This window comes from Pongo pygmaeus, chromosome 9, assembly GCF_028885625.2.
Source record: "Pongo pygmaeus isolate AG05252 chromosome 9, NHGRI_mPonPyg2-v2.0_pri, whole genome shotgun sequence".
Classification (NCBI taxonomy): domain Eukaryota; kingdom Metazoa; phylum Chordata; class Mammalia; order Primates; family Hominidae; genus Pongo; species Pongo pygmaeus.
In genome coordinates this window covers 62,278,016-62,292,212 of record NC_072382.2, presented here as the reverse complement: position 1 = coordinate 62,292,212, position 14,197 = coordinate 62,278,016, and the positions used below count along the sequence as shown (strand labels likewise).

Sequence of the window (14,197 nt, the reverse complement as noted above, 5' to 3'; positions counted from 1 at the left end):
GACAATGGGGTTTTCTAGATATACAATCATGTCATCTGCAAACAGGGACAATTTGACTTCCTCTTTTCCTAGTTGAATACCCATTATTTCCTTCTCCTGCCTAATTGCCCTGGCCAGAACTTCCAACACTATGTTGAATAGGAGTGGTGAGAGGGGGCATCCCTGTCTTGCGCCAGTTTTCAAAGGGAATGCTTCCAGTTTTTGCCCATTCAGTATGATATTGGCTGTGGGTTTGTCATAGATAGCTCTTATTATTTTGAGATACGTCCCATCAATACCTAATTTATTGAGAGTTTTTAGCATGAAGCACTGTTGAATTTTGTCTTTGTCAAAGGCCTTTTCTGCATGTATTGAGATAATCATGTGGTTTTTGTCTTTGGTTCTGTTTATATGCTGGATTACATTTATTGATTTGCATATGTTGAACCAGCCTTGCATCCCAGGGATGAAGCCCACTTGATCATGGTGGATAAGCTTTTTGATGTGCTGCTGGATTCTGTTTGCCAGTATTTTATTTAGAATTTTTGAATCAATGTTTATCAAGGATATTGGTCTAAAATTCTCTTTTTTTGTTGTGTCTCTGCCAGGCTTTGGTATCAGGATGATGCTGGCCTCATAAAATGAGTTAGGGAGGATTCCCTCTTTTTCTATTGATTGGAATAGTTTCAGAAGGAATGGTACCAGCTCCTCCTTGTACCTCTGGTAGAATTCGGCTGTGAACCCATCTGGTCCTGGACTTTTTTTGGTTGGTAAGCTATTGATTATTGCCACAATTTCAGCTCCTGTTATTGGTCTATTCAGAGATTCCACTTCTTCCTGGTTTAGTCTTGGGAGGGTGTATGTGTTGAGGAATTTATCCATTTCTTCTAGATTTTCTAGTTTATTTGCATAGAGGTGTTTGTAATATTCTCTGATGGTAGTTTGTATTTCTGTGGGATTGGTGCTGATATCCCCTTTATCATTTTTTGTTGCATCTATTTGATTCTTCTCTCTTTTTTTCTTTATTAATTTGGCTAGCAGTCTATCAATTTTGTTGATCCTTTCAAAAAACCAGCTCCTGGATTCATTAATTTTTTGAAGGGTTTTTTGTGTCTCTATTTCCTTCAGTTCTGCTCTGATTTTAGTTATTTCTTGCCTTCTGCTAGCTTTTGAATGTGTTTGCTCTTGCTTTTCTAGTTCTTTTAATTATGATGTTAGGGTATCAATTTTGGATCTTTCCTGCTTTCTCTTGTGGGCATTTAGTGCTATAAATTTCCCTCTACACACTGCTTTGCATGCATCCCAGAGATTCTGGTATGTTGTGTCTTGGTTCTCGTTGGTTTCAAAGAACATCCTTATTTCTGCCTTCATTTCATTATGTACCCAGTAGTCATTCAGGAGCAGGTTGTTCAGTTTCCATGTAGTTGAGCGGTTTTGAGTGAGTTTCTTAATCCTGAGTTCTAGCTTGATTGCACTGTGATCTGAGAGATAGTTTGTTATAATTTCTGTTCTTTTACATTTACTGAGGAGAGCTTTACTTCCAAGTATATGGTCAATTTTGGAATAGGTGTGGTGTGGTGCTGAAAAAAATGTATATTCTGTTGATTTGGGGTGGAGAGTTCTGTAGATGTCTATTAGGTCCGCTTGGTGCAGAGCTGAGTTCAATTCCTGGGTATCCTTGTTGACTTTCTGTCTCGTTGATCTGTCTAATGTTGACAGTGGGGTGTTAAAGTCTCCCATTATTAATGTGTGGGAGTCTAAGTCTCTTTGTAGGTCACTCAGGACTTGCTGTATGAATCTGGGTGCTCCTGTATTGGGTGCGTATATATTTAGGATAGTTAGCTCTTCTTGTTGAATTAATCTCTTTACCATTATGTAATGGCCTTCTTTGTCTCTTTTGATCTTTGTTGGTTTAAAGTCTGTTTTATCAGAGACTAGTATTGCAACCACTGCCTTTTTTTGTTTCCCATTTGCTTGGTAGATCTTCCTCCATCCTTTTATTTTGAGCCTATGTGTGTCTCTGCACGTGAGATGGGTTTCCTGAATACAGCACACTGATGGGTCTTGACTCTTTATCCAATTTGCCAGTCTGTGTCTTTTAATTGGAGCATTTAGTCCATTTACATTTAAAGTTAATATTGTTATGTGTGAATTTGATCCTGTCATGATGTTAGCTGGTTATTTTGCTCGTTAGTTGATGCAGTCTCTTCCTAGTCTCGATGGTCTTTACATTTTGGCATGATTTTGCAGTGGCTGGTACCAGTTGTGCCTTTCCATGTTTAGTGCTTCCTTCAGGAGCTCTTTTAGGGCAGGCCTGGTGGTGACAAAATCTCTCAGCATTTGCTTGTCTGTAAAGGATTTTATTTCTCCTTCACTTATGAAGCTTAGTTTGGCTGGATATGAAATTCTGGGTTGAAAATTCTTTTCTTTAAGAATGTTGAATATTGGCCCCCACTCTCTTCTGGCTTGTAGAGTTTCTGCCGAGAGATCCGCTGTTAGTCTGATGGGCTTCCCTTTGATGGTAACCCGACCTTTCTCTCTGGCTGCCCTTAACATTTTTGCCTTCATTTCAACTTTGGTGAATCTGACAATTATGTGTCTTGGAGTTGCTCTTCTCGAGGAGTATCTTTGTGGCGTTCTCTGTATTTCCTGAATCTGAATGTTGGCCTGCCTTGCTAGATTGGGGAGGTTCTCCTGGATAATATCCTGCAGAGTGTTTTCCAACTTGTTTCCATTCTCCCTGTCACTTTCAGGTACACCAATCAGACATAGATTTGGTCTTTTCACATAGTCCCACATTTCTTGGAGGCTTTGCTCGTTTCTTTTTATTCTTTTTTCTCTAAACTTCCCTTCTCGCTTCATTTCATTCATTTCATCTTCCAGGGCTGACCCCCTTTCTTCCATTTGCTCACATCAGCTCCTGAGGCTTCTGCATTCTTCACGTAGTTCTCGAGCCTTGGTTTTCAGCTCCATCAGCTCCTTTAAGCACTTCTCTGTATTGGTTATTCTAGTTATACATTCTTCTAAATTTTTTTCAAAGTTTTCAACTTCTTTGCCTTTGGTTTGAATATCCTCCCGTAGCTCAGAGTAATTTGATCGTCTGAAGGCTTCTTCTCTCAGCCCCTCAAAGTCATTCTCCCTCCAGCTTTGTTCCATTGCTGGTGAGGAACTGCGTTCCTTTGGAGGAGGAGAGGTACTCTGCTTTTTAGAGTTTCCAGTTTTTCTGCTCTGTTTTTTCCCCATCTTTGTGGTTTTATCTACTTTTGGTCTTTGATGATGGTGATGTACAGATGGGTTTTTGGTGTGGATGTCCTTTCTGTTAGTTTTCCTTCTAACAGACAGGACCCTCAGCTGCAGGTCTGTTGGAGTACCTGGCCGGCCGTGTGAGGTGTCAGTCTGCCCCTGCTGGGGGGTGCCTCCCAGTTAGGCTGCTCGGGGGTCAGGGGTCAGGGACCCACTTGAGGAGGCAGTCTGCCCGTTCTCAGATCTCCAGCTGCATGCTGGGAGAACCACTGCTCTCCTCATAGCTGTCAGACAGGGACATTTAAGTCTGCAGAGGTTACTGCTGTCTTTTTGTTTGTGCCCTGCCCCCAGAGGTGGAGCCTACAGAGGCAGGCAGGCCTCCTTGAGCTGTGGTGGGCTCCACCCAGTTCAAGCTTCCAGGCTGCTTTGTTTACCTAAGCGAGCCTGGGCAATGGCGGGCACCCCTCCCCCCAGCCTCGCTGCCGACTTGCTGTTTGATCTCAGACTGCTGTGCCAGCAAACAGCGAGACTCCATGGGCGTAGGACCCTCTGAGCCAGGTGCGGGCTATAATCTCCTGGGGCACCGTTTCCTAAGCCCGTCAGAAAAGCACAGTATTCAGGTGGGAGTGGCCCGATTTTCCAGGTGCCGTCTGTCACCCCTGGAAAGGGAACTCCCTGACCCCTTGCGCTTCCCGAGTGAGGCAATGCCTCGCCCCTGCTTCGGCTGGCGCACGGTGCACTCACCCACTGACCTGCGCCCGCTGTCTGGCACTCCCTAGTGAGATGAACACGGTACCTCAGATGGAAATGCAGAAATCACCCGTCTTCTGCATCGCTCACGCTGGGAGCTGTAGACCGGAGCTGTTCCTATTCGGCCATCTTGGCTCCTCCTCCCAGGTGACAAGTCTTAAATGCACTTCACTGGAGTAAAATTAAGGTGTTCCTTTTGGAGGCTTGAGGAGGGAAATTGTTTCCTTGCCTTTTGCAACTTCTAAAGGCCTCCTGAATTCCTTGGTCTCCTTCTGTCTCCAAAACCAGCAGCGGCCAGTTGAGGCTCTCTCACTTCTGACTTTCCTGCCTCCCTCTTTCCCTTGTAAAGACTCTTGTGATGATATTGGATCCACCTGGAAAATTCAGGATGCTCTCCCCATCTCAAGATTTTGAGAATGTCTGCAAAGTTGCTTTTGCTATGTAAGGTAGCATATTCACAGATTTGGGGAATTAGGGACTTGGACCTCCTGTATTTGTGGGGGAAATTATTCTGCCTACCACAAATGAGTTCTATTTTACTACTTGAGAAATTGGAAAAACATTTTGAACTTTAAAATAACTTTAAAAGAGTGGTTTGGGCTGGGCACAGTGGCACACGCCTATAATCAATCCCAGCAGTCTGGGAGGCTGAGGTGGGCAGATCACCTGAGGTCAGGAGTTCGAGACCAGCCTGGCCAACGTGGCAAAACCCCATCTCTACTAAAAAATACAAAAATTAGCTGGGTGTGGTGGCAGGCGCCTGTAATCCCAGCTACTCAGGAGGGTGAGGCAGGGAGAATTGCTTGAACCCAGGAGGCGGAGGTTGCAGTGAGCCAAGATCATGCCACTGCACTCCAGCCTGGGTGATAGAGTGAGACTCAGGCTCAAAAGAAAAAAAAAAAAGAGTGGTTTGTTCTGAGGACATGTATAAATAATTTATAATAAGATGGAGATATTTTTGTTGTAATTCTTCATGGAAAGAGCCCGTATTTCTTTGGAAGAAATAAGGCAATATGGGATGTGGAGGAACGAGAGGGGTGGGATGGGCGATAGGAAGTGAGTCCTTTATGACATTTTAATGTAACAAAAGATGGTCACTGTAGTGTGTTCTGCAGATAGCGAAGCCTGTGGAGGACCCTTTATTTACAGAAGAGGGTAATAGAGTCGATATGTAAACTTGAGAGTGGGAACAGGGGTTGAGTTACTTAACAGGGGAGATAGAAAATTGAGATTCTCAAAGGAAAATTTAAGATGAAAGGATATAAGAACTGAGTACTGCCAGGAAAGGGGGAGGGAAAGAAATAATATAACCAAACTAAACCAGACAAAAAATTAAACTTATGGCTAGAATGAGCAATGGGCATGTGAGACATGGGGACACCCTCATTCATTTTGGGGGGGTCTTCATTCAAGTTCACCTGGCTCACTAATGTCATAGGGGAGAATGAGATAGGAGGAGATGAAAAAAATGCAGAGTTCTACCCCGGGGCAGTACATGGTAAAAGGAGTGGTACTTGTAGCGTTCAGGGCAAGAGACAAACTGCATTTGGGTTGCAATTGACATGGGAGTTACCTGTGGTTCCTCCCATTATACGTAGCACCAAACTCCTTGTCTGGTCTACGTGAGTGGTCTTGCATAATCTGGCTGCTGCCATCTCTCTGGCACCCTTCTAAGCACTCTTTCCCCTCACTACATCCACCCACTATCTCCTCTAAAGTCCCTGAAGGGCCCAACACGGTCCTAATTTTCACTTGTTTATTTGTTTTTACATCCCTCTCTACAACTAATCTGTAAACTCAACAAACTCATGCATACTTTTTTAAATCACAACATAGCTCCTAACCTTGAACCTGGAACATAGACAAGTGTGTGGGATTTTGTTAAATGAATGAATAAGTCATCATCTTTGGCTTATTCTCCTTAATTTCATTTTTTCAGCTTATCTCTAAGTCCCAGTTGGTTCTTCCTCGCTGATTTCAGATGCCTCTTCCTGTCCATATCACTTGCTTCTGCCTAAAGTGGGTGCAGAAGATAATGAGACGGATTCGACCGTGGTGAACAGACAGGAACACAAGGTGGAGCAGGCCCTGGTGATAAGCCCCAAATCAAGTGAGAGGAAGTATGAGGAATCAGATTGGAAGATGGAGTCCAGTGCCCGGAGATCATGGTCCAGGCAGGTAGTGTGACCATGTGCTGCTGTACAAGAAGGAACCAGAGGGTTTTCTGACAGGTGTTGGGATCAATGAGATAATGGAAGGAAGGTAGATATGTGGGGGACTCGAGGTTTAGGACTGAAACCAGAGCATGAGTGTCTGTGTGTGGATATATGTATGCTGGTTTGGGGGGGCATCCTGCCTAACCTCACAGAGCCTTGCTTTATACATCAGTTAACTGGGAATGACAATATCTGTTTGGTAGGGTTGCTGGGAGGATTAATTGTGATGTTGCGTGCTAATGTCTGGCACATAGTTGGCACTCAAAACTATTGGTGTCCCATTCTTCAAACTTAGCTGACATCTCTTTCAGGCGCCCCTCAACCATATGTGATCTTGGCTCTCCTCAACACCCACATATAGTTGTTGGTACCTCTCTCTAATGGCATTTGCATTTTCTGCATATTATTAAGAGTGTCATTTCCCTTGTTCTATCTCCCTGTTTAGATTTTAAGCTCTTGAAGGCAAAGCCTAAATTGTCTTTATCTTAGCAGCCTCCACAGAAGGTGCTACGGAACTGGCACAGTGACTTGCAGCTGTGCTCAAAGTGTTTAATAAGCATTTGTTGAATGTAATTGAAATGTCGAAAACAACCTGATCCCATTGTCATTCTGAGAAATATCAGTCTTAAGAGCCAGGCTATCATGCATTATTCATGAGAGAATCACCCTCAACGTTCTTGTTTCCTGGTCTATCATTAGAGGAGGAGGCAGGTCAGTGGTGTGGACAGAAGATCTGATCTCTTTCTCCATTAGCTCACCCCAGGCCCAGTGAGGTTAGCTTGGCATTGCCAATCACAGAACCAGAGTCCTTGCAGTTCTCTCTCATAGAAGCTCTGATGGGAATATTGGTCTTTTAATAAAATGCCAGCTTCAAATATATTATCTTTTCACATTTTTAGTTGTTTTAAAAAAGTAAAACTCTAAGTGCAGTCCCAGAGGAGAGATATCATTTAGTGAAAGAAGGCATACCTTTGGCATTAAAACAAATGTTTGGGGAAAGGAGGTACAGAAAATCTGGATATGATCATAGTTGGATCCTCCATGAGATGGCACACACAGAGCCTTCCTTTATTTTTATTTCCTAATTTGATAAAAAGTTTGAGGTTTTATGCTGTCATAGAGTGGGTGGGCCTCTGATATTTATGTGGCTGATTTCATGTACTTTGACAGTTGCATCCCAATTCTGACAGTTGAAAAACCATCTTCCACCTGTCAGCACACTGGGGTGTTGATGTTGTGTTGGTGTGTTCTGGGAGCATCCTGAAGCTACACTTAGAGACCCAAGGATTTTCAGTCTTTTTAGAATTTAAAGCATACTTAGTTTGAATCGATTCACTCACAAAATTACACATTTCTGGAAGGACTAAACAATCAACTAGAGATCATTTCGAGTTGAGTTGTAGGAAAACACACAGTCTCTTTGCTCACATGTTGTTTTTGCTACATTTCCAGCAGACCCTCGCCAGTCAAGGCACCTTACCTTTGCAGATGCCGCTTCTTCTCCTTGGGATGTTTCCCATCCCACGTCCTTACGGGGGATAAGGTCATCTTTAGCTAAGGTCAAATGTCATCTTCCCCAATCCCAGCCGGAGTGAACTGCTCCCTCTTTTCATTCCCACGTAATTGTATACACCTCTCTCTGGTGCTGCTTTTTATATTGCTGCAATTATCTGTTTAAATGCCTGTCTCCTTTTGTAGACTGTGAATCCTTCAGTGACAGAGATGACTTTCTTTCCTGAGACCATTTTCCTGCTTCTCTTTGTATCCCATGACCTGCATGAAAATGAAAACAAAACTCGCAGGCCAGTCTCAAGGAGTTGACAGTTATGAATATACAAACAGAACATTTTAAAATCCTGCTCTACAATGATTAGAATCATAGAAAACTATAGAAAAGTAAAATGGGTACTGTAGATTATAATGGTGAAACAAAAGACACATACAATCAAAATATATATAATACTTGCAAACAAGGTGTACCTAAGAGATGGCGGGAATGCTTCCTGCCCCCACCATTGCCTGCTGGACTTAATGTAAATGAGAAACAAGCTTCTATAGTGTTAAATCACTTCTTACCCTTCCAATATATTACTTATTCTCTGTTCTCTTAGCAACCACTCTTTTCCTCACTTAGATTATTTTTATCTTCAAAATAAGTAGTTGAAATAGTAGTTATATTTCATGCAGAATAGTTTCACTGCTCATTATTTATGCATTTCTGTAGCCAAAATTTCTCCTTTTAACATTCTTTGTCATTCTAGATAATGCTCTCCAACGACTTGAATGAAATAACTATTTGGGTTGTAAAGTTTCTGAAGAATTTCACATCTCATTACATTCATGAAAAAAATGGTAGCTTGAATGGACACAGCCATTTCCGATCACTCTTTTTCTTTAAAAAATTTGAAAATAAAATTCATTGTCTTCTGACACTGTAAAGTAGAGAAAGGTGAAACTATCTGATGTGGGCCCATTGGAATTTTTTCTAGATAATACATGGTGAAGAGATTAATGCATGGCTAGAGGGGTGGGAGATAGATCTATGAAACGTGCATGTCCCCCAATCCTATTCACCATCTTCCTGGTTCCCACCTCCGTCTCACCACAGGTAATAATGATTATTCTATATAGCTAGTAGATACAACCATTGGAAGAAGTTTCTTAGGTGTCAACAAGTAAACATTAATATATATTACTATTACCCATCCTTATAAAACAGGAGGGGAAAAAGTGAAGATAATTATTTTAATTTGGTTGGAACGAAAGCAGAATACAGAAGGCATAAAATAGGTAGATTAGCTCTCTGATTAAGCTAATGATTAATGAGAAAGCACAAAGGAAGAAAGAAAATCCAAAAAGGTCCTAACTCCTTATCTGCCATAAAAGGACCTCTAGGCTATGCTGCAATAGACAAATATAAATTGATGGTTATAGGACATGGGCTATTTATGCAAGTTCTGGAGTTAATGATGAGTAATATGAAAACCAAGTATTTACCTTTTAAATCATACTAGAATAAAAAAGGCAACTAATGTTGTTCATATATCAAAAAGCCATAATAGAAAAGGGGCCTCAAGGAGAAATAATGTTTAAAAGCATAAACTAGGATTACACAACTAGTATTGCAATGATCATCATGCTATCAACATTGAAATAGTGGTTTGATAAAGTTTGTTGGCCCTCTGGAAGGTGATGAAGATAAAGGAAATAATCTTTTTAAGGACTGGATGATGAGCAAAAGCATTTAAGATGTGAAGGTAAGTGAAAAGTTGATAAGTTCATTGGGATTGCAGCTGTAAAACATCTGTGGACAGGTGAGGGGTCATGTGGCAGGGTGGGGGTGGTGAGATTATAGGATTTTTGTTACTATTTTTGTTAATTAAAATATTCTAAAGTTTTGTTTTTGTGTTGCCTTTCTTTTATTACATTAAAAATGATAGTATCAATGATTATGAGCAATGAGATCAGCCTAAAATATGTTTTTAGAGGTTTAAAATCCTCATCCAAGTGCTCTCCTTTCCAATCCTCCTGAGATTATTAACATTGACAACCTGCCCTGTATTTTGCCACAATTTCCTTTATGCTCAAACACACACATATATTTAGGACATTTTTTAGCTGGTGTTGGTGTTTGTTTTCATAGAAATTGAATTGTACTATAATGGTAACTCTACTTTTCTCATATAACAATATATCATGGGCAAGAAAGATAGCTCTATTTCCATATCTTCACAGTTGTATAATAGTTTACAGTATGGAGCCATCACAATTGAGTCAAGAACATTTCTTCTTGCTGGACATTGAGGTTCTTCCCAGGTTTTTGGTTTTATAAACAATGATACCATAAATATCCTGGTACATATATCCTTATGTATAAGAGCTTTTATTTCTATTAGATTTCCCTGGGTGGGATTTCTTCCAGTTTTTTGTAATGCCTACTAAAAAAGAACTTGGGTGAAAGAGTGAGATTTTTGTAAATCCATGCATATTTACTTTTGCTCTAAGTTTTCTGAGATGATCATTCTTTGTAGGATTGAAGATCAAAGTTTCAAGTTGACTTCTAGGCCCCATCCTGGTACATTCTGGATGAATTTTGGGGTTGGAAGATGGGGGACCCATACATTTTGAGGGAAATAAGAAGGATAATAGGAGTCAGTGAAGAAGTGGTCAGCACCAAAGGAGGAGAGCGTTTAAAGGAAAAGAGGTAGTCAACCTAGTTAACTGCTGTAGAGAGGCAAAGGAGCAGGCAAAGAAGCCTGTTCACAAAATTTCTGCATCCCTCTCCTGGGCACATGGTAAAACAGTACTTCTTCCATTGCTTTGATGTTAGGCATGACCATGTGATTTGTCTTAGTGAATGAAACAGTGCAGAAGTGACATGTGTCTCTATGAGGTAGAAGACTTTAAGAGCTGGTACTTAATTTTCTATGTCTCTTTGTCCTCATCACAGAGACTGGTGGCATTCTAGATATGGAGGCTCTATGAGCCAGAGTCCCCGAATGATGATGACACAGGACAGCACTCCCTTAGCTCCCAGCCAATGCCAGATGGACACATGCAGAGTCCATGAGATATAAACCTTGCTGTTTTAAGCCACTAAGATTTTAGAGTTACTTGTTACTATAGCATAACTTAGCCCATCCTGACTGATACAGTCATTTAGAAAAGAGATCCAACTGAGAGACACTGACGTCAGATCCCAAGGAATGAAGAGTAGCCAGGTCATAGCTCAGGGGGTTAAAGAGTGGAAGTGTAGTGAGGAAGTGTAAGTAGCAAGCATTGAATTTCTTTCAAGGTTATTTAGGGGCTATGAGAACCCAGTTCTGCCAATTGGTTACATAAATGCTCTTGGGGAGAATCTAGGGATAATTCTAGAATACTTTTAAAATAAACTTGGAAAGATTAACTGCATAAATAATGGCAAACCCAGGACAGTCACTGCAGAATTCTTTATTATATAGACTAAGATTCCAGCAGCTTTTATGCATCTTAATGTGTGCTAAAGATATAAGAGTATCACACAATGAATTCTTCTATGTCTACTTCTAGGAAAAAAATTCATTTCTCCTGATAAACTACATTTCCTTTTATTTATGAGAATTATATCAGCATCCCTAGAAACGCTTATTCCTTGCTCTCCTCTTTGTCTTGACTGCCAGGGGCTTCCGAGCTGTGTTTAAGTGAAAAATTGATCCTTTATCTGGATGGTTTGGTACAGTTCTTCCTCTGGGGGTCAGCTTGTGAAGCAGGGATGCATTAGGCATGGGGTCTGTGTTGGAAGATCTGGACAACTTAGACGGCCCGGGTGGCTGAAAGCACCAAAGCTTCTCTTACTGTGGCCAAGACAATTTGAGATATTTTATAGCTGGAAAAGACCCATCAAAAATGCTATGAGAGCAAAAGTATAGAGTAAGGGAGGGAGGGAATGTGTGTATAGGGGAATGTGTGTTTGTTTTTGCCTATTTTACTGAGGATGACCCTAAAACCAGTAGTCACATAACTAGCAAAATCCAGCAACACCTTCAGAATCATTCAACAATAGTTGGACAGTCTTAATGTAGAAAATGATGTAGATAAGAGCCTGGTTCCCCTCAAGATAAGATCAGAACTGTTTATCACACAACAACAGAGTTTTTGAAACTGTGGGCCACCCATTTTTAGTGGATTGTGAAATTGAATTAGAGCATTTTGACCACAGTTTACAAAAATAAAATGGAACAGAAAACACCAGAATGCATTCCATGTCATAAATGTAGGTTTGGTTTTTTTGTTTGTTTCTTTTGTTTTGGTTTTTATAAATGGGGTCTCACTCTGTTGTCCAGGCTGGAGTACAGTGGCACAAACACAGCTCACTCTAGCCTCGACCTCCCAGGCTCAAGTGATTCTCCCATCTCAGCCTCCCAAAGACCTCGGACTGCAGGCACACACTGCCATGCCCAGCTAATTTTGAAAAAACTTTTTTTGTAGAGACGGGATCTCCCTATGCTGTCCAGGCTGGTCTCGAAGTCCTGGGCTCAAGTGATCCTCCCACCTTGGCCTCCCAAAGTAGTTTTTTTTTTTTTTTAATGACACTTTTTTTTTTTCTGTGTCTGTGTGTGTCCTTGGTTGTGATCCAGAATGTGTTCTTTTTGTGGGCTCTGGGGGGAAAAAAGAACACCACGAATCTAGAGCCAGTGGGGAGTGTGAAGACAGGGATAGACCTGTACCCTGTAGAGACCAAAACCCAGTAAGACCACAAGATAGGCAAAAACTAGATATTGCTGAGGAGAGAGTGCTTTATGAAGCTAAAGCCAATGGTGGGGTCACTGATTCTGAGTGAGGTGAAGCTGCCCGAGCATGCAGAAAATAGGGAACAGTTTAAACAAGTGCTCAGCCTTGGCATGGCTGAACATAGTTTGTTAGAGTCAATAAGTGTTTAAATTGGTATACCATGTCAGTAGCAATTTGTATTAAATCTCTCTCCTTGATCTTGGATCAATTTCCTCCAGCTTGACAAACCAGAGGGATAATCTGAGAGAGAAACTGAAGGTCAAAATCAACGCAGTGGTGCCCAACAGAAGGGCCCGAGGTGCGATGTGAATAATATGAACACAAAGGAAAATAGTGAGTTCAGAAGCCTGGAGAATCAGAAGCAGGTCAAGCGCTGGGGTTCAGGGCAAAGACCCTGCACACTGTGAAGGTGTTGGAGGCCTGTTTTGAGGTGGCACTGCAGCTCAATGTGAGTGCAGACCTGAGAGATTAAAGTGCCCACGAAGGGCCAAATACCTGTCCCTTCATGACATGACTTTTGGCTCTATGACTTTATTTTAGGGCAATTAATGTCTTTGAATCTTTCATCAAAAGCCACTTCAAATCCTTTTCTAAACCATAGTATACAAGTGATAAGTACATGGAGATTTGTAAGACTGTAGCTCATTTTATTTCATGTCATATCCTCTTGTTTATGCTACCCTTTGGTGAATTTACAGGCTGTGGGCATTTTTCCCCTATTAACAGAAGTTTTGGAGGGCATGCAACACCAAAAGTGATCCTATACTTGGGATACACAGATACTTTAAACTGCAACAATAGTTTCTCTTCCATCTTTATCTTCTATATCCTTTAAATTTTCCTTGCAGGCATAATTATCTGACCTCTGAAAACTGTTAGCTACAGAACCAGAGTTATGACAGTATAGATTTTTTTTCTCTCTATTTTCAACACCTTGGCTGTGCTTGGCATGCTGCAAATACCATACCGTCATCCAGACTAAAATTGTAATTCTGGGTGTGTACAATGTCACTGCGGTTAAATTGCTGATATAGAAGAATTCTGTTCAGGTTATTGTCAGTGATAGAGAGCAAAGTATGTGGTTGTTTGAACATTTATCTTTTTCCCTTTGTTTTCAGGAAGATTATAAGAATGAAAAGATCTTCATTAGGATAGTAGCATATTCTATTTAACCTAACACTGTTTAATAAATAGAAACACATTTAAGGGAAGATACAACATAGAAGAAGATTTCTTGTTTTTTTTTGATACAGGGATTTTTTTTTTAGAGCAGTTTAGGTTTACAACAAAACTTAGAAGAATGTTTCAAAAAAACATAAATCTTTACTAAAATTATCAAGCATTGTCACAATGGTAATTGCCCTTGGCTAGTACTTAACCACACTTTTGTTTTTATTTCTTTTTTTTTTTTTTTTTGAGACAGAGTCTGGCTCTGTTGCGCACGCTGGAGTGCAGTGGCGCAATCTTGGCTCACTGTAACCTCTGCCTCCCAGGTTCAAGCGATTCTCCTGCCTAAGCCTCCTGAGTAGCTGGGATTACAGGTGTGTGCCACCATGCCCAGCCTTTTTATTACATTATTTATTTTATTGCATTATTTATTATTTACTATTTGCAGAGAAAACTGGTCTGTAAAGCTCTGCCCATTGACCCACTGACCCCAGTCAAATGATCTGACTCCCACTTCTAGCTCCAGTTTGCATCACGATCACTGGTCTTAGGCAGTCTTGGCTCTAATTCTA

The 14,197-nt window shown here is 41.0% G+C and overlaps 2 long non-coding RNA genes across 8 annotated transcripts in view; one reads left to right on the top strand and one right to left on the bottom strand.

Moving 5' to 3' along the window:
- LOC129007318 (uncharacterized) overlaps positions 1 to 12,972 on the top strand; it is a 62,359-nt gene extending 49,387 nt beyond the window's left edge. Inside the window, exon 4 of the long non-coding RNA XR_008492295.2 lies at positions 12,677 to 12,972. This is a non-coding gene — a long non-coding RNA (uncharacterized LOC129007318). The remainder of the gene's footprint in view (positions 1 to 12,676) is intronic.
- Positions 1 to 14,197, bottom strand: part of LOC129007317 (uncharacterized) — a 50,107-nt gene that overhangs the window by 14,873 nt on the left and 21,037 nt on the right. For all 7 annotated transcript variants that reach the window (XR_010127582.1, XR_008492293.2, XR_008492294.2 and 4 more), the window contains one exon: positions 7,669 to 7,961. This is a non-coding gene — a long non-coding RNA (uncharacterized LOC129007317). The remainder of the gene's footprint in view (positions 1 to 7,668; positions 7,962 to 14,197) is intronic.